The sequence below is a fragment of the Lutra lutra genome, chromosome 13 (assembly GCF_902655055.1).
Source record: "Lutra lutra chromosome 13, mLutLut1.2, whole genome shotgun sequence".
Lineage (NCBI taxonomy): Eukaryota > Metazoa > Chordata > Mammalia > Carnivora > Mustelidae > Lutra > Lutra lutra.
In genome coordinates, this window is record NC_062290.1 from 49,198,542 (window position 1) to 49,220,282 (window position 21,741).

The 21,741-nt window shown below is 41.5% G+C and overlaps 1 protein-coding gene across 7 annotated transcripts in view; it reads right to left on the bottom strand.

Moving 5' to 3' along the window:
- Window positions 1-21,741, bottom strand: part of ELAVL2 (ELAV like RNA binding protein 2) — a 286,534-nt gene that overhangs the window by 78,958 nt on the left and 185,835 nt on the right. Inside the window, exons 9-11 of one of the 7 annotated variants that reach the window (XR_007122203.1) lie at window positions 19,709-19,873; window positions 17,485-17,592; window positions 3,523-5,233 (exon numbers count right to left, since the gene is read on the bottom strand). The exons of 2 other annotated variants lie outside the window; for them this stretch is intronic. The gene's annotated coding sequence lies outside the window, so the exon portion shown is untranslated. Of the gene's footprint in view, window positions 1-3,522; window positions 5,234-17,484; window positions 17,593-19,708; window positions 19,874-21,741 lie in introns of those variants that run through there. 4 more of the 7 variants (XR_007122202.1, XR_007122207.1, XR_007122201.1 and 1 more) reach the window with 4 other exon arrangements.

The window sequence follows — 21,741 nt, forward strand, 5'->3', positions numbered from 1 at the left end:
ATTAAAGAAAGGTTCTACTATCTTTACTTAAAAAGGTCCTACTGTACTACAAATGTCAATATTTTCTTACCCCCAAGAAAATAATAATGGCACTTGCTTTAAGGAGATGACTGGGAGGGTATGGAAGAGAAACAGTTACTTTTCACTGTGTTCTTTCTCTTCATTTCGACTATTTTAGCAAAAGCACATGTTAAATTCAATTTCTATGTATATCCATGCACACATTCTTTTTACTTAATTAAAAAATGTCTCTAGCAACTAAAGTTATACGGATTAAAGGTTTTATCAAGGTTCATTTTATTTAACTCTTCAACTGTAAAGGGAAGAAATAACCTCAAGAAAAAAACAGAGCATTGATAGAGTGTTTATAAGAGTAGAAAGTGGAAACCACTTAAATGTCCAATTTTCCAAAAAATGACCAAGGAAAGGGGATGTTATGTAAACTGTGGTATATCCATTCAATGGAATTCCACATTGCCATTACAATAGTGAATTACATATGCATTTACTCACATGGAAATATGTTCACAATTTGGTACTGAGGAAAGCTAGACAGAGCATAACATAAATCTCAAAATACACTTCACGTGCATATGTAACCACTGAAAAGGATGGGAAGGATATACATCAAAGTTAAAAAAATATGTATTTAAACAGAGTATGTTTTTCTTCTTTTGCTTTTCTGTACTCCTAAAATCTTCAACAGTGAACATGGATTCCTTTTCATTATTGAAAAGGAAGAAAGTTTTAAAATATTACTGAGTAGAGGGAGTATGAGGGGATGCTGGTCATGTTTGGCTCCTGACCTGAAGGCCTGTAACATCACACGAATGTTCAATATGTGAAAATTCATCAAGCTGTACACTTACATGCACTTTTTGGGTCGATGCGCATATATGTACACACACGTAATATTACAGAGCCCAAAAGGGAGGGGGAAAAGCACTCATTCGCCATCCCTTACAGAATTTCATTCACTCATTTAGTACCTATCAACTCTCTCCCACAGACTGGACTCCATGCAAAGTATTAAAATAAAGACACACAGAATATACATTTATAGAGCTGGGTGGAGTACACAGGCACACAAAAAGTCACACACTTACACGTACATAAGTTGTAGGATTCAATTACAGGTTCATAAATATTTAAATAAACTAGCTTAAGCAAAAAGGAAAGTCACTAGCCCAAAGAATGTGAAGCAGCACCTGAAAAGGAAACTAAAGGCAGAGAAGCATCTAGGCCAGTGGTTTGCAGACATGATTTTGCCCCACCCCCACCCCCAGAACCTTTGGCAATGCATGAAGACATTTCTGGGCATCACGACTGAGAACACTAGTGGTGTCTAGTGGGTAGAAGCCAGGGATGGTGTGAAACATCCTACCACGCACAGTGGTAGGACAGTCCCTTGCAAAAAAGAATAATTTGGTCCCAAATGTCCAAGAGTGCCAAGGTACTCTGAGAAACCCTAAGGCCTTGTTACTATAGACATGGTCTACTGAGCAGCAGTTCTAACCAGGTCAGAAATTCAGAACTGGGGTCCCAGCCCAGATGATTTAAATCAGAACCTGTGCACGATCCCAGGTGTCTCCTAAGCATCTCGGGATTTGAGAAGTACTACCCTCAACTCCTGCAAAGAGAGTTAGGAAGTGACTTTGCCAGGCAAGGGGCTCCCTGTGTGCCTTCCCTTCTTTTGCTGACAATGAGATTCTGCCTCATGCAGAAATCCTGGCTGCTATGGATTCCTAAGGCACAAGCCTCATAGTTCCTTCTATGAGAGAGGTGCACTCTCTTCCTCAGGTGCTGGGCTTACCAAGTCATAGGTGGCTCCTAGCTACAGAGGAAAACAGAGTCTCATAAGAGAACTACCTGAACTTAAGATCAAGAAAACCCACACTGAAAATTCAAACGCATTTCTGAAAAACAAGGACAGTTAGCAAGACCACACATTTGTTAAAGATTTGCTAAGCACCTATAATGTTTCAGACACTGTTCTGACTCTGGAACTAAAACAATGAAAATGACCATGTCCTGAGCCTGCCTCTGAGTTCGAGCTTACATTCTACTCCACAGAAGCGGACAAACACAGGAACAGAGACAATGCAATTACAGAATGCAAGGCACTCTAGGACGTGGAGGGAGGCAAAGGTTCTAAAAAGTAAGGGATGAAGTGACACAATGCCTAGGGCACAAGGACAAGTATTTTAAGGATTCTCCAAATGAGGTAACATTTGAACTGATCTGAAGGGTAATTAGCCAGAAGCAGCCAGGGGCAGGGCATTCCATAAGGAGAGCTCAGAGACAAAAAGGCCCTGAGGAGGAGCCTGGTAGGCTCACAGATGAGGGCAGGGTTGGTGGTGAGGCAGAGAAAGGAACTGCGGATCAGAGGAGGAGGGCAGGGATAGGGCAGCAGAGAAAGGGACAAAACTGATGGTGCAGAAAGAGAGAAATATGGTACTGTTGTTTACATTAATTAAAATGACCCACCTTCTGAGGCAGGACAGGAGCTGGCACAAACTGACGAGGGATCCAGGCTCTGGTAGCCTTGGAATCTGACCACCACCATTTATTACCATTTATTAGAAATATGACTACCTCACACACTTATGTACTAGTTCACATATTGCAAGTAATATGTGAAGATGACTTGGAACAAGCCCACTGCCTGTTTTCATATGGCCTATGACCTAAGAAAGTTTTCTTTTTACATCTTTAAATCTTTACATTAGAAATGATTACATTAAGTACTTGCATTATATCCTGGATTTTGCCCTTGGTCCACAAAGCCTAAAATACTTAGCATGTGGCCCTTCACAATAAAAGTTTGCCACAGAACCAGGTGTGCGGGCAGCAGGTGCTCAGAGGTGAGAGAGATTAGTGCCCTCTGTCATCTTGCCAGATTAGGTGGATCCCCAGCGGGCATAAGCTGAGGCTTTTTTGTGTAACACCTCCTAAAACAACCATTTGTTTGACTTACAATTAAAACACAGTCAAGTAATTTTCCAAGAACACGAAACTTAACTCTAAGTCTTGAATTAAAATCTAGTTCTTCATGTTCTCAAACCCATCATCTTTCAGTTGACTATGGGAACTCCATTATGATTAAGGCTTTATTTTTTTTTATAAAGATTTATTTATTTGAGAGAACAAGAGAAAGCACAAGCAGGGGGAGTGGCAGAGAGAGAGAGAGAGGAAGAAGCAGGCTCTCCACTGAACAGGGAGCCGAGAAGGGGTCGATCCCAGGACCAGGGGATCATGACCTTAGCCAAAGGCAGATGCTTAACCGACTGAGCCACCCAGGTACCCCCAATTAAGCCTTTATTAATCTGTTTTCCAAGCCAGACATGTTGTTCCAAGCATGTCTGACACACAGACAGTTCAGATGGAACTGCATGTGAGTGCCTGGGTGGCTCGTGGGTTAGGCTGCTGCCTTTGGCTCAGGTCATGATCTCAGGGTCCTGGGATTGAGTCCCACATCGGGCTCTCTGCTCAGCAGGGAGCCTGCTTCCACCTCTCTCTCTGCCTGCCTCTCTGCCTACTTGTGGCTTCTCTCTGTCAAATAAATAAATAAAATCTTAAAAACAAACAAACAAACAAAAAAAGATGGAACTGCATGAATTTTATCACTTTGCTTACTGTATGACCAAAAAGGGGGCCAGGGAGGGGAGGAAATAATTGTTTTTGAGGGTAAGACTTAAATCAATTTATTATCCTTCTTTTTACTTTTCTCCTTTTCCAATTTTCTGTGTGTTATTTTGTAATAGGTAACTACATTTTTTTAAAAAAAGAAAGCAAGCAGAAATAATCAGACTTATGGGAAGTATCTATATTGTACTTTTTAAAGACAGCACTATTTTGACAGCCAAAAAAATACATTTAGGAATGCAGCATTACAAATTCAAGATCATGTCTTATGAACTTGGCTTAAAGAAAAGCCCTCTGAAAAAATACAACCTACCATCTGTACAATGTATTAAAAAATGATTAGCATAGTATGAAAAAATAATGCTGGAATAGCAAAAATTTTTTCGTATTTTAAGAATGCCCCTGGTTCAAGGTTCTTTTCAGATTTCTCCATGAGGTATAAGCAAAGGCAAAATGGAACTTCAAGTCGAGAAGAGAGACACAGGAAGTAAACAAAGATGGACAAGAAACAGTAAATGCCCTCTACTGAAGACGTGGCCCTGCTCTGGAAATTGCACAGAGCCCAAGAGAGAGAACCTTTGTCTGCATGCACCCATGTGGAGAGCTGTACGGGGAAGCCTCCCATCTCTGGCTTCAAATGTGAAGTCTGAGTCCTCCTTACACAATGTCAGCCATCAAAAGCAACACAGGCCTTTCTCTGACAGCAGGGCTCTCACTCTCATGTCAGCAAAGTGAATCAGCAGAGCTTGCAGATGCAGAGCTGGGAAAAGTCCCTCATAGCTGACCATGCAGAGGGAGCAAAGGGAAGCGTGGAGCAGGCTTTCGGTCTGGGAGAGCGGCCTGTGGCCCCATGCTCAGTTTCCCTGTTAATCAAGGAATAGCCTTGCACAATTCCCTCAATCTCCTTGAGCCTTAGCCACACACACACCAAATTTTAAAAAAAAAAAGGAAGAAAGAAAGAAAAGGAGTTAGGCCAAGACCTTACAGCCAAAAAGTCATTCTATGCTTTTCTGATGTTAAAAAATGAGGTGCTGTTCACATTTATACAAATAATACAGTATTATACAAATAATACAGGCTTAAAACAGTGACTTTCAAACATTGTCAGTTTTAGGAAACTGTGTCCCATAGATGTTTAGATATTTTTCCCAAAATGAAAAAAAAAAATTAACGTTTGAATTTCATATGTATTATAGGGGGTATTTAACATTCAGGTGTAGTGCCCCAAAGGTCTCTGAAACACCAATGCCTGCATCTGAAAAAGAAGGCGAGGTGGGTTTTGCTCCTATCTTGCCAGTGGGCCCTGGAGGACCCCTACAGATGAGCTTGGTCGTAGGAAAAGCCAACCACACTAGGAGTTTATGGAGAGAATGACCTCCAGCCCTCTGTGGCAGCTGGGAGTTCGGTGCCTAATGGAACTTCACCTCTCAGGGGCCAGAAAAGCTCATTTAAGTCAGGAGGCAATCTCTCTGCTCATGATCTCCACAATCTCTTCAGTTTCATAAGTTGCCTTACTGGACGGTTGGAATAGGTGAAGTCCTTAACACTGGCAAACAAAAATGCTCCTTTAATGCTGACTTTGTTTGGTCTACAGACAGAAAAGACAGGGAAAAAAAAATCATACTTCTGACAATGCTCCTGCCAAGAAGGATCTAAGGGTTGGATAAGACAGACATACAAACATGTTTTCCCAGAGACTGCCAAATAAACTAACACAGAGGTCAGTAGTTGCTGTAAAAGCCCAGATAATAGGTTAGGTTTTTGTAGGCCACAGTTTCTGCTCCAGCTACTCAGTGCAAAAGCAGCAACAGACACCATGCAAACGTTCCCATAAAACTATGAGCACTGAAATTTGAATTTCACATCATTTTTATAGGTCACAAAATCTTTGATTTTTTTCCAGCTACATAAAAACATAAAGACCATTCTTAACTTGCAGGCCATAAGAAATGGGTGGGCTGTGGCTTCCTGATACCTGGCCAAGAGAATGAGACTGGTGTCCTATTCAGCATCCCACCACAGAGGATGCAAAGTGCAGAACCCTGCTTCGTAGGCTTGGTCACAACTGATTTACCCCTTTCCTTCCCCAAACACAATCCTTCAAAACAGTCCACCCATGGATCTCTCTCCCTTCTTTGCTCCCACCATCCTGGCTCCTCCTCATTCTGCTCACATTACTCAAACCACCAAAGCAGTTTCCAGCAGCATGGAAGGGGCAATGGGTTTTGAAAGGAGGTGAAGTCAGGTCACTCCTTGTGAAGCTCCCTCAGCAGCTCCCCAGTCCTTTCAGAATTAACTCCAAACTCCTCTCTCTGTAAGGCCCTGCCTCTCTCTCCAACTTCATTTGTGCCCCTCTCTGTGACTTTGACCCCTATGTAATGTGTCAACCTGACTGGGTCACACAGTGCCCAGACACTTGGACCAAACAATATTCTATATACATCTTGGATGAGATTATCACTGGAATCAGTAGAATGAGTAGAGCAGACTACCCTCTGTGTTAGTCAAGGTTCTCCAGGAAAGGGGCACCTGCATGCACCTCCAGGAAAGGGCTCAGTCAGTTAAGCATCTACTTTCTGCCCAGCTCATGATCTCTGGGTCCTGGGATCGAGCCCCGCATCAGGCTCCCTGCTCAGTAAGGAGTCTACTTCTGTCCCTCTCTCTCTCAAATAAATAAAATCTTTAAAAAAAAAAAAAAAAAAAAGGGCTCTCCAGGGGAAAAGAGCCAACAGGAAATTGGCTAGTAAGATTATGAAGGCTGGCAAGTCCCAGGATCTAAGTCCCAGTTTAAAGACAGAGGAAGACTGATGACTCAGTTTAGCAGTTAGGCTGGAGGAGAGGGCGGGTGGAAGAGAGTAAGAACTTAACCTTTATCTACCTTTTTGTTCTATTTGGGCCCTCAGAAGGTTGAATGATTCCCACCCACATTGTGGGGGCAATCAGCTTTACTCAGTGCGCCAATTCATATCTCTTCTGGATATGAACACCCTCACAGACACACCCAGAAATAATGTTTGACTGGATATCTGGGCATCTCATGGCTAAACAAGTTGACAAAATTAACCAGCACTCTCTAATGTGTAGATGGGCCTCATTCAATCAGTTGAATGCCTAAATAGAACAAATGTGTTAACCTACAGGTAAGTAGGAAGAAATTCATCCTGCCTGACAGCCTTTGAACTGGGACATCAGTTTTCTACTGCCTTTGGACCTAGACTGGAACATCAGCTCTTCCTGGGTCTCAAGGTCACCAGCCTTCAGATTATAACTATACCACTGGCTCGCCAGCTTGCCAACCTATCCTGCAGATCTTCCATAACTGCTTGAGTCAATTCCTTCTAACAGATACACACATACACACATGCCCCCACTGGTTCTGCTTCTCAGGAGAAAACTAATACAACCTCAACCATTGTACTTTTTGTCTCACTGCCTCAAAGAAAGGATACTCTTTTTGCATTTGGGCCTTTTATATTTCCTCTCTTACAGAATTTCTTCATATTCTTCAGAACTACCTTCTCATTCAAGCCTCAGCTTAAATATCTCCTACTCCCCCAATATTCTTTGGAAAATAGCTTCCTCTCACTCTCTGCCAATGCTTTTCTATCTGTCTCTGTTTTTGTTCCTCTCAAAACATTTATCACAATCAATACATGGGTTCACCTGGACCACTGTGAAGTCCTCTGCCACCTTAATGCTGTTCTTGCTCTCAGGACCTATCGCTGAAATGTTAAGACTTGCTCTCACAAGGAGCTATGTCTTAATCGTTAACTGTATATTCACACTGGTGATTCAGGTTAACAGTTAAGTCACCAATACGCTTGATCCACGGTAGGAACTGTCTCTCCCATGATCAGACTGACGCACAACCTCAGGTTCTGGGTATCTCTAGTTCCCAGCAAATAGTAGGTATTTAAACGTCTGCTGAATTAATCAACTTATCCAGATCTCCTCACTCATTAGATGACTTCTGAATCTGCAAGACCCAGAGTAACAGCGGTAGATCGGTGGCAGGGGAGGAAATGAATGGGTACAAGATTTAATAAGAGTCTTTGCTTAGAAAAGTAGAATTTAAGAGCCCATCAGCTTAATGTCACACTATCCTAGTAAAGTATAAAATCACAGTACTTTTTGAAAAAGTATAGTACTTTTTTACTAGTAAAAAGTGCTTTCCTCCTCTTACTTATCACCACCTTTGGCAGGTTCCTCCCAGTGACTGCTTGCTTTCTATTCCTCACACTCATCCGTGAAAAGAGCTTATGCTTCCACACAGTGCAGAAAGCAAAGTGAAAGTCAGGCAGTTATTCGTGGATTTGGTTGTGGTTGGTCTGTGGTAAAGCTGATGGCCTTCTGTTCTGTCCTGCCTCAGCCTGCTTCCCAAACCATAACAGAAAGAACATCTTTAATTTAGGTAAAACAATCTGATCTCAGGACATGCTACAACTTAATTGAAGATAAAATAATCTGTCAGCCCTGGTTACGTGAGGCTGTCACCCCAGACCTGAGAGCTCCCCAATGAGGCCAACCACAGTCATCTGAAACCTGCCAGCAAGTCTGGGAACCCAGCCCTTGGAAATCATCCTTTGCTAGAACTGCTCTATCACAGGGAACATCAGACCCTCAAAGATATTCAGGCCTGCATGTGCCTGGGATGGCACCCGGCTCACCTCATTCTTTAATGCAGAACATTCAAACTGGAGTGTGAAATGTGTTCATATCCTGTGAAGCAATTTTCTTTCCAAGTAAGAAGACCCCTTGTACCTGCTCTACTGAGAAGCTTAATCTTGTCACTTTTCCAGGGTGCATTTCCTGCTGCAAGGGGCTCAGTCTAAGGAAAAACAAAGCAGCTATTTTTTTTTATAGCTGCCCAACTTTCTGTGCATACAGCCAAATGGGCTTATCCACAGTGATGCCTCCACAAGCTCCCAAAAAAGACCCTCGACTTAACAGTGACTTACACCTGAGCACTTCCCCCTTTGAATTTAATTCTCTTTACAAGGCAGCACCTTGAGGTGCGAACTTCAAAACAACAATGGAGGGCAGCTGCAGGCATTACAGTTTCCTAGCTCTGGACCTCACTCTGCAGGCTGTTGACTCTGCAGCTCGGATCCAACGTGGGAGTGAGAGGTCTGGCATAAGACAGTTTTAAAAAAAAAAAAAAGCCAATTATATGGGACATACCCTAAGTGATTAAGAACTGGCCGGCAAAACAGGAGCTGCTTTTGATTCACTAGAAACACATTTCCCAGTCCTGCATTCTTACAAGGCAATGCAGCTCAGTTTGTAGTGCAGGTCTTGTTACACAATACTTCTTTATTTGATTCCAAGTACGTATTCGTGAGATATTGCTAAAAGTCACAAAGGGAAAGAAGGCATTAATCGATCGTGCTGATTCTAAGCTTTACCTCCACAATATACAGGGAAGTGCTAGAGATGAAGGAATGTCTCAATTTGCCTGAAAACCTCCAACATGGCTTTCTAATAATAAGTACAACTACTGGGTAAAAGCATTTCTCAGTCTCTGACTAGTGATGCCCCCCACAGCTGGTAAGATTAGGTTTCCAGTAAAACTTGCCCCCTGGCCCTCCCCAGCTGCATGAGTGAGAAATACAATGGTCTGTGCTAGATTCCAACTATACTTTATTCCTCAACTCAGATTCTGATTTTCTTTAGGAGAGCTGTTTAAAGCCAACTACAACAGTAAAATGATGATGATGATGATGATGATGTCATGAGCGTTCTTACTGGAGAGCTTCTGCACCCGGCTTAGGCACCTGAACATACTAGCGGCCTAAGGATGCAGGGCCACAAAAGCTGACTAACAAGAAACGTCTATCCTAACAATCAGAACAAGTCGGCATTTCCAAAAGTGTAATTCACTAAGTAGGGAACAAGAAGTTTTCTGAGAAAACTGCATATAGGAAGTAGGGTTAAATAAAAATTAAATGGAATACTTTTTTGCAGAATTTCTCTGAGCCTTTAATATCCCAACATGTATGTTGAATCTTGAACTTTCTACCACTGAATTCTTTTTAATAAACTGCAACATTTTGTAAGGCTAGCACTCTATGGGATAAATTTTTGGGATCTTTGGAATAAGCTAATTAAAAGTATAGAAAGTATTTTACTACCTTTTCTGTCACACACATCCTCTTCATTATTTCCTATCACTCCATCATAAGGGTGTTTTGCATAGGGCAGAGTAAAATACAGTATTACACTAATAGAGAGGATACAGGACAATGAAGATGTTTCCAAATGCTCACTGGCATTATTACTCCTATTTCTTACTTGGCTGGTATTTTGGGAAATTCTGGGATGGGTCTTTCCTCTGAAGCACATGGTGATCTGAAGAAAGCATGAATGAACAAAATGAGGGGCCGCATAGAAGTATGACTGCCACATCTGTTAGCAGTGCATTTGGTGAGCCTTCCCCTGTCACTATATATATTCAGAAATAATGACAAAGAAATGCAGTTCCTCCGGGCAAATGAAATGGAGGTGCAAATTAGAATCACACCTCCAGTCTCATTTTGGTATCACTTCTTGTCTGGATAAACAACACTTACTCTCACTTTCCTACTCATGGCAGGTAGCCACTGTTAACACTTGCATTAGGGATCAGTCACAACAAATTACAGTTAAGTTTCACACTGCACTGCAGGAGGCAGCGTGGGCCACAGGGGAGCACCGAGCTAAACTAGGCCCGTTACCAATTTTGAGATAACCATCATCGGGGCTGAAAAGGCCCCTGTGCCTCAGCCACATGAAGTGGTTAAAATTCTAATAGTCTAAGTGGTATCTTAATATTGCTGTGTATGGTCATTTATTATTCTCTGTGTAGAGCAGCAGTGGGTAGCTGCTTGCAAAAAGGGTGATTTTAATCACCAATCATTTTCAAGAACACAAGAGATCAGTAGTAGTACTCAACTGTGGAAAGCCTTATTATAATGGGAAACTGCCTGTGTGGATTAAACACACAAACAGATTTCACTTCAACATAATTGTGATAGATGCTAAACTTGTGCCATGCGGAGAGTAGCCACCTTGCGTCATACAAAACTATCTGTGGGGAAGAAGAGGAAAATACACACTGTAGACTCACCACTTCCATGAATTTACCCTAACAGGTGGACAGAAGAAAAGGGGATTTTGTAACCCTGGTTCTACAATGGCTAGCTTATTAGATTTTCAAATAGGGCAAAGTAGTTCGCCTTTTCTAGTGAAGCATAGAGGTGAAACCTGGAAAAAAAAAATGCCTATAGAATCCACACAATCAACCTCTTTTAAAGAAGCCAAAATTAAGTAAATAGTATCTTAGGAAAACTTAAGAATCAGCATAGCTATGAATAAATAGGAGAAATAAGCAATGTTAAACATCGTTCGAATGAAACAAATTCAGATGAACTCATTCTTCACCAGATTTGCTACATTTTTTGGCAGATTACTTATTTAGGGAATCTCTACCAAGTTCTTGAGTGATCCTCACATTTCAAGATGGGAGGGAAGAACTGAGGTCCTTTGTGATATGGGACCAGATGATTTTCCCAGATCTGGGAACAGGATTCATTTTATAATTTAGTACATTAAAAAGGTAGCGGAGATTTTTGACATGTTTTAATCCCAAGTAAAACATGGATGGGTTTAGGATGGCTGTAGATCTCTTCTCCACAAGGCTCCTTTCTATTGCTAAGTTTCAGGTATCTGCTAGCTCTTCTAGAAGTACAGGAAAATTATTCGACTCCATCATATGTATGTCCCCTCATCCCTATTCCTTCGAACATCCGTTAAAGTGGCCGCTCTTATTTGGAAGAAATCATTATGTGAAAGGCCCCCTTATAGCCCAATGTTCACAATGTTATCAGTAGTACACTCCTTAATGACAGCGGTCACACACCAAACTCCACACTAAGTCCTAGGTATGCAAGATCTACCTTATCCTTCACAACAAATCTGTAAGCAGGTTTTATTATGCTTACTTTACAAGTAAGGAAGTTGAAGCTCAAAGGGATTTTGAAATCGACTGCTCCTGGTAACAGGGCCAATAAGTGATACACTATAGGTTCAACCCCAGCCTGTCTGACTCCAGTCAGTAAGCATGTACACATCTTTATTGAGGAACCAGAAAGTACAGTGTAAGGAAAACAGACATGTGCAAATCAAGATATGTTATCAATGAGCTTAAAGCTTAGTGGACACCAGTGTGAGAACCAGAAACCGGGATAGGCTACAACAGATTTCAGGCCAAGAGAGGAGAATGCAAAAAGGTGGCTTTTGAAGTAAAGCTTGGGAGGAGGAAAATGTTCCCTTTTCTTATTGAAATCCTGTTCTTCTTTCCAGGCTCAACAGGATTTGGTAAGTGGGACAAGGGCATTTCAGACGAAGAAATAACAATGTAAGCATAAAAAATAAAAAATGAAGCTCACATGTTCATAAAAATGCAAATTCTGCAGGTTAGCTGAGATGTAAGTACGAGGAAGGACGTATAAGGGAAGACTGGAAAGATAGGATTGGGACAGTAATGCAAACAAGATAGGCTTTGGAATGGTACTAAACTCTTCCAGATCACTGCCAAACTCTATCTACCCTTGCATTTTCTCCCAAGCCTCTTCCTTCCATTTCCACAAGCATTTCTTCCCTTTCCTTTCACTATGCCACTTAGTCTTCTACTCATTTTCCACCTTTCTTGAGCTCTCCTTCAAGTCCAGCTCAGGTTCTGTCACTATTCCTCATCTGCAAACCTGGCCTCCTGTAGAGCATCCGTGGTCCTCCCTGACTTGGTCCCATGCCTTGTCTCCTCCTCCATCTCTCAATGTACTTAACACTTGTTAGGTTCACTTTAGGGCTCTTCCCAAAATAGCTCTAATGGCTTTGATAATATACCATTAACTCATCTCCTCCCCCAACTCTGTTTCACCCTCACTGTTCCCCATTTCAAAAAATGAACAAGTGAAATGAGAAAGCACAACTAAGATAGAAATCTCATCATCAACCAAAACTCCTACCTTTCCTCTGCTCTGATTTGGAATGTAATTTTTTAAAAGATTCTGTAACCGATCTCCTTAATTTTAGACTTATCCTCCTCCCAAGTCCTCATCCATATTTTTCATAATAATGAAATTTAATCAAATCACTTCTCTGCTTAAAACTTTTTAAGGTATCTCACTGGCCCTAGGGAAAAAAGCCTAATCTTTTAAACATGGTATAGGAAACCCTATACCATGGCACCTGGGTGGCTCAGTGGGTTAAAGCCTCTGCCTTCGGCTCAGGTCATGATCTCAGGGTCCTGGGATCAAGCCCCGAATCAGGCTCTCTGCTCAGCAGGGAGCATGCTTCCTCCTCTCTCTCTCTGCCTGCCTCTCTGCCTACATGTGATCTTTCTCTCTGTCAAATAAATAAATAAAAATCTTAAAAAAAAAGAAAAGAAAAGAAAAGAAAACCTATAAGAGATGGCCCCTGTTTGTATGTGTAAGCCTTGCCTCTCATTGCTCTCTCCCTTGTCCCTGTGCTCTCATTCACAGGAAGTACTGGAAAGTTCTTACACTCGTATGCATTTTTTTCCCCCTCATCTCTGGACAAGCCAGGCCTGGACATGGCCTATCTCTCTCTGGGCTTTCTACATGGGCCTAGCTAACTAATCCCCCCCACACCTTCCAGAGTCTCAGCTTATACGTTCGTTCTTCCAGGAGGACAGATGTGTCTCTTTAAGTCTAAGTTAGGAGCTTCTCTGCTGCTCCTCTACAGCACCCTGATAGATTTACCCTCTCCATTCCGTACTACAATTGCCTTTTTTGTCTTTCTCACTCATTACCTCAGGAAGTTGTGCAAGATCTCCTAATTCCTGCAATCTCACACATGAGAAAATGAACTAATAAGCCAATACTACTGAATTCCCTCATATTTATATATTACTCACTTTTCACATCTCTTCCTCCAAATCTGAAGAAAACAGTAAGGAAAAGAACCATATTCACATAATTTTCTCCACTCTCTTCCTCTGCTTTTACACAGCAAACTTAGCTGATAACTTAACTGGTCCGTTTGAGAACATAACAAACACCTATCAGTAGGAAAATAGAGTAAATGAGAGTCTTAACAAGTGATGACTCCATGTACCAGTTTTTTTTTGTTTTGTTTTATTTTGTTTGTTTTTTTAAAGATTTTATTTATTTGACAGACAGAGATCACAAGTGGGCAGAGAGGCAGGCAGAGAGAGAGAGGAGGAAGTAGGCTCCCTGCTAAGCAGAGAGCCCGATGCGGGCTGTATGTATGTATAAACTCCATTCACATCAATTAATGGTACCTGGAAGCTTAGACTATAAATAAGAAAGATGGGGAAAAATATGCCAGTTTTCCCCTCTATCCTATAGTTCCTTATTTTCTTCATATCTCATTCATTCTTTTAACAGTGAATTCTCCTAGTAAAAAAGGGATCTTGGCATGGGGCTGGGGGTGGCACCAGGGCGGCTCAGTCAGTTGAGCGTATGACTCTTGAGCTCAGCACAGGTCTCAATCTCAGAGTCATGAGTTTGAGCCTTGCACTGGGCTCCACACTGGGTGTGGAGCCTGGCGGGGGGGGGGGGCGCGAGGGGAGAAAGAGCTGTTGGGTACAAAATGCACTTTGGGCACCTGAGGCCTCCATTTATCTCCAACAAGATGTTTAAATGGGACACAAGTAGTTGCCCAACTGTTTGACTCACCCAGAGAAAATTAAGTCTTAAAATCAATAAACACGTGAGTATGAATATTGCCTTTCAATAGCAAAAAGGTTAGTACTTGCCCCTTACTACACATTCTTGATGAAAAACAAAAAGGCAAATGCAGTATGTGTCTAACAAATCTTTCTCTTTAAATTGGGTAGTAAAAGCAGAACTTTCAGATGGGCAAAATTACAATCCTTCCCCATGAAAACTGGAGAGAGAGGAAATGATGCAAAAACAATGCAGAAATATTTGACTGGTATTCACATTCTAGCTTGTACACAATTTCCAATTCACTTGCCTAGACAGTTAGCCATCAGTCTGGATGTAAAGAATTTAAGCCCAACCAAGAAACAGGAAGCATCAGTTCTGACACATGTGTGTTTATTTTGGTGGCTCACATCTGCAGATTTTCCCCCTCGATGTATCCTTTCAGAGCCAAAATGAGGGAGGGAACAAAGTTATTGGGCCTATATCCATCACAGTGATTATGATAAACTGAACCACCCACTGCATCTTTATTTTTTTTCATTTTTTTTTTCCACTGCATCTTTAGAAGGAAGTTATTAGTTTTACAATGAAGAACTCCAACCCATATGGAGGCAAAGTCTAGGAGTAAAGGAAGTCTATTCAATATGATTGACTTTATTCAGTATACCCAATGGCATCCCAAAACTGAACTAGTCACATTCAGTTTAGAAACAGCTTATCTAAATGGATGTGTTCAGACTGATGTTCAAAGGCATTTGATATGCTTTTGGGAGTCAAACATCAGCAAAGGATCTTCCGGACACTATCTTGTGCTGATGATGAAATTACTTCCAAATAATCAGAACCTTGGATAAATAGTGAGTAACACAGCAGTGGAGGTCAAAAGTGCCATTACCAAATCTACACACCTAAGGGTATACATTAGGCTTGACAACTATACGGCATGAACCCAAAGCCTTTGAAAAATCTCCCACATACATTGAATTCTTGTGGTCTTGAACAGGAGTTGAAACAAACCCTAGCCCAATGGTTAAATCTTACTGACCACCTCTTACTGTAAATGAAGTTTTATTGGGACACAGCCATGACCACTCATTAATGTACTGCTTTGTACTGCAATAAAAGAGTTAAGTAGTTGTGGCAGAGATCACATGGCCTACAAAGCCTAAAATATTATCTTGCTCTTTACATAAAAAGTTTCCAGATCCCTGGTATAGAATGGTGGGTTATTTGCTGATCCTTGCTCTACAAAACCAGCTTCTGGATCAAAATTATTTTGTCTTGATTCTATACTTCTTTACTTAAAAGACCCTAGCACTTAAGGTTTTGGGTTGGCCCAAAGACAACCCAACCCTCCACTTGGAAACACTATAGGAATGGGTCCAAATGGCAACCCTACAGATCTGAACAGATGCCTTTTTTTCTTCTGCCCATGAGACAGATGGTCCTCAGAGAGGGGAGAATAATTCGTCCATGAGAGAGAATTCTCTGTGCAGCACTAATTTTGGAAATTTATCCCTGATCCATCTGGCCAAAAAGGATTCCTTAGGAGTACCTTTGCTATTTGAATTTGCTTAACATTCAGGAGGGGAATCCTAAGTACCAAGGCTAGAATATCAGGTATTTTCTCTCTAAATGTCAGTAAAGCTTTCCAAGTCTGCCCTTGAGATAAGAAAACTCAAATACTTGTAAGAACAAAGGGTGATTATAAGGATGAAGAACAGCTAACCACTCATTTAGGGGCCCCATTGCAAAGAATTTGTTCATTTCTCTGACATTAAGTAACCCTTCTGGGTAAGGAAAATAACAACCAGACATTTTTGCCATGTGCGGAAAGTAGGAGGAGCAATATTTACTCTCTGACCCTAGATGCAACCTTCACCTTCTCATTAAGCACTCTAACCTGCCTTTGATTTTCTGACTTTGTTGTACCAAGGAGCTTTTCTCCCTGGATAAAACCCATACATTTTCAAAGTTCATTAACTCAGATACGATGTTTTTTCCTCGCTTCATTCCTAACCCTGCTTCAGAGCTGAGTATTTGTTGGGTATGTTCCATCCAGAAATAAGGGAGAGACAGTGGAAGAGCATTTGACTGCAGAAATAAGGGAGAGACAAAATTTAGAAGTGACAAGGAAAATTAGGCAACTGGAAATAGGAGCCCCACAGAAAGTAATTGTGTAGGGATTCTTTCCTTTCAGTTTCAGTTGACAGGCTTCTGGAGTCTGGTGGTCTTGAGTTCGAGTCCCACTTCTACCACTTACTACCGAGGTAATCTTAAGGTCCTCAACTATGAACAAAATAACCTACTTTCCTGTGCAGTTATCAAAACAACTGAATAAAAATGCATATAAATCACTTAACAGTGCTTGGTTAGCAATAAGTCCTTATTATGTTTTTAAGTCCTTAATACATATTTAACAATCTTTATGGAGCAAAGTTCCTGCTAAGAGCATAGCTGCTGTCAGAAACAGAAACAAAAGTAGACTAGGGAAAAGAATCACAAGGGAAAGCCATCTTTCTTGACTTTCTTCTAAGTCATACTTGGAGACAAAGGAAAATTCTTACTAGAAAAAACGTCATTAAATTCAATATCCACCATTCGTATCATTAGGAACATTAGAAATATCATTAGGAACAATAACAACTACTACTTTCAGAGTGCTTTTGGACCCAAAACCATCTGTGGAGTTACTTGTGAGTCTGCTACGCATCCAACATCGCCTTAGTCACAACATCAAGGGACAGAAGATTCAGCCTCAAATAACTGGAGGTCTCTGTAGATGATGCTATGCCACATCAGTCAATCAAGAAATAGTTATATGACCAGCATTATTTAGGCAGAGTAGATTATGGAAGAAAAGAGTTCCTTCTACAAAGAAAGTAGCTATAACATTAGGAAAATAGTATCACTGACCCTGGTGTGGTAAAAGCACTTAGCTTAAATTTAGTCTTACGGGATTTTCTTTAAGAAGCTACTATTTGTTTACAAAATCATAACACCTTCCATGGGAGATCCCTAGATTCGTGTACAAAACGTAGGAACAGAGACAATGAAATAATAATAAACCAAGAAGCAAGAGTAGATTTTCAAGAAAACCAGGCTGGAGACAAAAATGACAAAGGGCTTTATAAATGAAAATCAATACCTGAATTGTATCTGGAAGCAAATGGGCAGCCAGGACAGACGACAGAACACAGCTGCAGTGACTTCTAGCTACTGTTAATCTTATAGAGCTCACCTCTGGGGCAACTCCCTGAAAGCAAAGCAACATTATCCAGCTCCTCTCGCCAGATGCTGCTCTTTCTCCAAGCTCCATGGGTTTAGGTTACATTTAAGCTCGCTTTCACCCATGTTGCGAGCTAATTACAAAGAATCCACAAATGTGGGAATGAACTGGGAATACCACAGGCTGCTGTAACAAACCTTAGCACCATCTGCTGAAATATTAAGATGCTTGTTTTAAAAGTTGACTGCCGGGCGCCTGGGTGGCTCAGTTGGTTAAGCGGCTGCCTTCGGCTCAGGTCATGATCCTGGAGTCCTGGGATCGAGTCCCGCATTGGGCTCCCGGCTCCATGGGGAGTCTGCTTCTCCCTCTGACCTTCTCCTCACTCATGCACTCTCTCACTGTCTCTCTCTCTCTCTCTCTCAAATAAATAAATAAATAAAACTTTAAAAAAAAATAAATAAATAAAAGTTGACTGCCAAAGAAGCAAGTCACAGCACTGGCAGTGGGGAAGTTCTCTTTAATAATTACTTTTTACTTCTCTTTCCAGCACATAAACAGTGGAGCACTGAGCACTGAACCAAAGGTGAACAGTCCAGAGATAAAAGACCACCTTTGCTTAATTTCTTCTCCTACTCCAGGTGCCAACAGGAAGAGAGCCTAGAGAGCCTTGGTCATCAAAGGACAAGAGAGATGGTCAAAAGATTGTGGCATGTTTGTGTGTTTCAGTGAACAACAACAGTTATTTGGGAAAATACATAGGAATGTCACTAAAATTCCTTTCTTTTTTATAATAGATTTGGCAGAGAAACAATCAAAGTATACCTGTACTGATGGAAGACGTCATGTAAATATGGTTTCATCCAGGTGTGATCATCCCTTGGACGCTCATGGAATTTAAGGTTCTCTTTGCATACTAGATGTTTCTCTCTCACAGAACAGTCAAAAACAGCCTCAGGTTTGTGAACAAAGAGCAGGCTGACAGAGTTTCAAGGGGCTTAGGGAAGGGAAAGTAAAGTCTTATCTGATTTAATGTCACTGTTCACACAATCATACACAATTATACCGGTGGACAAGAAGTAGACAACAATAGCTCTGGTCGTTCGTACTCTCTCAGCAAAGGGAAGAACATCCATCAGTCTCCAGGTGATAAGGACAGCAACCACAGTAAGTAACGGCAGCCAACATCTCTTGAGCACACACACCATGTATGAGGCATTACGTGACAGGCTCCACCTGCTACACATTAATCCTTCCAACACTCTGAGGCAGGTACCATTTTCTCATTTTATAGGGAAAGGAAACAGATGCTTACAGAGGGTAACAACCTTATGCAAGAGTTCATCAACCTGGAATGGGCAGAACTGGCACAGAAGCCAAGCAATCTGACTGCCCGCACAAGCACTGTGCTCTAGCACCCGCAGACATGCTGTCAGCAGGCCCGCTTACATAAGGGAGGGTCGTCATAAGGTACACACAGCAACGAGGAAGACAGACTCTATAAGAGTTGAGCCACATGCTTCACAGAGACAAAAAATGGAGCGAAAGTAACTAGAGGGGCGCCAGGCCACCCATGTTCAAGACTCTTCATTCTTGTGACCACCAGCTACTCTGCCTGTCTGCTTCTCTATACTCCACCAACTGGCTTCCACTCTGTAACTGCCCAAGTCACTCACTGGCTAGACTACACATACTAGCCATTCTTGAGTCAAATACCAAGGGTCCACTTAACAGAGGTCAGATACAAAAGCCTGGGCCATGAGGGCTGCAACTTCACACGAGTTACTGGAGAGGCAGACAAGCATGAAAGGAGCTAGGAGCACAGCAGGCCCCAGGCTGCTCACGTAGTACTGAAAGCAACTCTCCAATCCTACTTGGATCCTGACTCAACATTTTTGGCATATACAGGGATTATTTATACCCAAAAAGGCACACAGGATTATTTCCCAGTCTCAGTAGTTTCCGTGTAGTGAATATCTAGATGAAAAAATGGGTATGTAAAGATCTCCTACTAATAAGTGTTAAGAGTATCAACGAAACAGACTAGTAGCCTGTGAAAGCTTTTCCTCTCCCTTCTTCACTTTGTGTTTGTTTTAATGTCCTGTTTATCAGAATTAAAGGTGCACGGGTTCTGATTTCCACTTACCAGGAGGCTGGTCATTTTTCTTCATTATGTGGAGGGGTGGCTCCGAGTTTAGCTCAACCATCTGTCGTCCCTCACAAGCCTGAGGGAATCACAGCAGGACCAGGGGAGTTTGCCAACCCTCTCGAGCAGGCTCTCAGGGCAGGGTCGTCAAGTCACTTCCCAAGCCTGTGTTGACCAGACAGGAAGAACACATGACTAGATATAAAGCCAGACATGTGGGCCTGATAGGTCGTAACAAAAGCTAAGTAACCCTGTGGGAGGAAAAAAACCCATCCCCCCAACATTCACTGTCGAAGTCTCAAGTGCTCATACGGGACACTACCTTCAACTCCAAATGTCTCTAAAGCCAAGAGGCCAAAAATGGTCTCAAGGTAAGTAAGACATTTTATGTAGACAAAAATTAATGAGGCAAACATTCAGCTGCAACATAAGCCAAAAGATGAACAAACCTCTACAATAAGTGCAAATAATCCACTGGGAAGAATACTTCACTTTTAAAGAGGCAGGGCATTTTAAAACGTTTTCCTAAGAAAATTAAGTTCTAAAGACACGGGTATTAAGTGTTATTAGATTAGATCCCCAACTACTAATGCATTTCAATTTTACAAGCCTTTCTCCATGAGATGTTTATAATTCTCAACTATTCTGCTAACAACTTTTCCAGCCTCTTTTAAATACACTTGTAACAAACTGTTAGACTAAGCATGGGAAACCTATCCAGGTTTGGAGTCAACAATGGTGAGTGTTTGCTCAGAGGCTCTGCCATTTACCAACCTTGTTCAATTCAGCCAGTCCTTCCTCCACCTGGCTTAGTTTTAGACTGGTTTTGTTGGTGTTTTGTTTGTTTAAGATTTTATTTATTCATTTTGAGAGAGAATGCACACACATGGGGGGAAGAACAGGGGAAGGAGGGAGAGAGAGAATCTCAAGCAGACTCTGCACTGAGTGTGGAGCCCTAGGTAGGCTCTCATGACCCTGAGATCTCAACCCAAGCCTGAAATCAAAAGTCGGATGCTTAACCAACTGAGCCAGCCAGGAGCCCCCCTGGTTGAGTTTTAGGTTCTTACCTATCCAGCCCAATCCCATCTGTAAAAGAGCACGTTAGCATCTACCCTATCTATTTCACAAGATTATGAATACTTTTAAAGCTTTAAAACTTTGAGGTAGGCATGAGGCATTTTCATTTCTAATGGCCGCATGGGCTCATGTCTTTTTTACCTAGCTTTCCACAAAATATGGCACATGTTGAGAGTAGGTTCCAGACCCCATGTTCAAATCCAAATTTAAAATCTCAGCTCTGCCAATAAATCTTGGGGATTTATTTAAGGCCATGTTTTCTCAGCTGTTAAGAATGGAATGCACAAAAGTTAGTGTATGGAATTGTGCAGTACCTCACACAGCACTCAGCTAATGGGATACTCGATGAAGCACTGGTTTTATTATTCTAATCCCATGGTCCCTTCCACCTAAAACTTCCTGAGCTACCTGATGGTTCTGTGATACCACAATTTCTTGCAATATAGTAAGTGCATATATATATATATATATATATATCATGCCCAAAATGAACACTAAGCCTTCTTCCTAGGGCACATTCTCCAGAAAATAACCTTCCAACTTTCAGCTCTATTCCAAAAGCAGAAAAAGTCAAAACAAAAGAAACTGCCAGAGAGCATGAATTTTAAAATCCTGATAACTGGCACAGAAGAAACTTCTACTCTCAGCAGTCACTTTATCAACTGATGAATGAGTTGCCTTTTATTATTATAGGAGGATGTTGAAAATTAAGGGCAAGGAGCAAAATCCCACATACCCAAGCTTCACCACCAAATTTAAAACACAAAGTTTGCTGAGTTATCACACCCACAAGTAGCGAAGCAACTTTTTTCTTTTATTAGGACGTATAGAATACTTAAGGCCAACAAAAAAGATTAACAATGGTTTAAATATTGCAGGGAAAAAATGCTCTAGAAAAGTTTACTTGGAGGGGTTGGAGTGTGAATGTACCAGGCCCAATGTTTTTTAAAAATTTC